At 36.3% G+C, this 1,751-nt stretch overlaps 1 protein-coding gene across 7 annotated transcripts in view; it reads right to left on the reverse strand.

Annotated features, from left to right (window-relative positions):
- osbpl8 (oxysterol binding protein-like 8) overlaps positions 1-495 on the reverse strand; it is a 79,889-nt gene extending 79,394 nt beyond the window's left edge. For 3 of the 7 annotated variants that reach the window (XM_079870014.1, XM_079870016.1, XM_079870010.1), the window contains exon 1: positions 140-492. The gene's annotated coding sequence lies outside the window, so the exon portion shown is untranslated. Of the gene's footprint in view, positions 1-139 lie in introns of all 7 variants that reach the window. The other 4 variants (XM_079870013.1, XM_079870018.1, XM_079870017.1 and 1 more) reach the window with 3 other exon arrangements.
- Positions 496-1,751: the final 1,256 nt, after the last annotated feature.

Below are 1,751 nucleotides of genomic sequence, written 5' to 3' on the forward strand. Positions count from 1 at the left end.
TGATGATGCTCAAACCTATGGCCCAAACATGTTGTCTAGATAGGCAGCTCACTAGGTTTTAAGACACAGCCGGTAGAGTGCAGTCTACGGGTTATTCGTACAGAAACGTAGAATTACAGTCAGAAACATAAACACCAACCTTAATTGTCTGAAGTCCTCCTGACGGAAAACACGGGCTTGAGAGAACTGATAAGGTAAAATGTGAATTGTGTACGTTAGATTGCGTCGTCTGAGGAGAATCCGTCTGTCAGTCCATCAGTAAATGGGTTAAAACTTCTCAGACGTATTCTGACAGGTACGATCCTACATAGGCAGGGTGGGGATCTAAAACGCTCTAACTGGGAACCATAAACGCGTTTTGTTGAAATATTAAAGCCATGAAGTGCTATACTACTGCCCGCCTTCGCTCGCACGTCTGTCTTCCTTCTTCAGCGCGACTGTTTATCTGCGATCGTTGAGTTCTGTCTGTCCGCCGCGCTCGAGGGATCGGCGTTCGACTGGGCTAAAAATAAATAAACACACACGAAAGCAGGTCTGGAATCAGTTCTTTGAGATGGAACACGCAATGACGTCAGTTTGATATAAACATTCAGGCAGACCGCAGATCAGTTGACTGTTTTTCCGGCTGTTAGGCGGAGCCTGTCACGTATCCAGAGGCCTTTAATAAAACATAATATTAAAAGTCTAACGTGTTGTGAACCTGTAAGGCCCATATCCTTATGTTTCATAATGTAACGTATGTGTTTACTGTTTTTTTTTTTTTTAAATGGAATGTGCAATACAATGTCACAAAATATTTCACACATATATTAGCAGAATAAATTTGGACCTGATTTAAAGAATCTGAACATTTTCACTCACGTAACTTTTGTTTTTGATTAATAACATGGCATACTAATAAAACATGGAAAGGACTAGAAAAATATATAAGCAATCCAATGCTGCCACCACGTGGTATTGAGCGTCCAAACAGGGCAAAATAATTTTTTATTTTTTTATTTTTTTCAAAATAAAAATATTTGACGACATTCCATCTGACAGCCATGACGTAACCACGTTGCATTCACATCATTCCATAAACGGAGCAAAATATTTAGGCAAAAATAAATAAAAATAAAACTGTTTCATAGATAAGGTTTAAAAAACGATACGCACATGTAGGACAGACTTGTATATATTTATATAAAGTGATAAAGTATTTTGATGACGTAATGCAGCAACAGTAGTACAGGCTATACCATGTGAATGACATCGGTTTTATGTCCAAATTAAAATTAAATACATTTCTTAGGCATCGGTGCATTGATATAAATCGCTCTTTCTGTGATCTCTGTTTTGATCTTGTAATTATAAGAGCCTGGATTATAATTAAAAGATTCTGGATATTTTATATCGTATGAAATCCCTAGAATTTGATAATTCTTGGTTTATAAAACAGGAAATAAATTTATATTTGATCTATCCTCTCTTTTTTGGGGGGCTAAATATTGTGTACATACACGTTTTAACCTATTTTATGTGAAATTGAAAAAAAATATATTTTGGTTATTATTGATGTTTCTATCAAATAATGCTCTTGTATTGATTCTTTTTTTTAAACGCTGTGGGAATAAGGCACTCTAAAACTGATAATATTTTAGAATATAAGAATATTGAATATATACAGAAAATAATTAATTGACCAGGTCAAATCACACGCGAGCGCGCACTGCTTCCTCATGTGCGCGCGCGCTTCTCCTGTTTATCGCCCC

This window comes from Squalius cephalus (genome assembly GCF_949319135.1).
Source record: "Squalius cephalus genome assembly, chromosome: 4".
NCBI classification, from domain to species: domain Eukaryota; kingdom Metazoa; phylum Chordata; class Actinopteri; order Cypriniformes; family Leuciscidae; genus Squalius; species Squalius cephalus.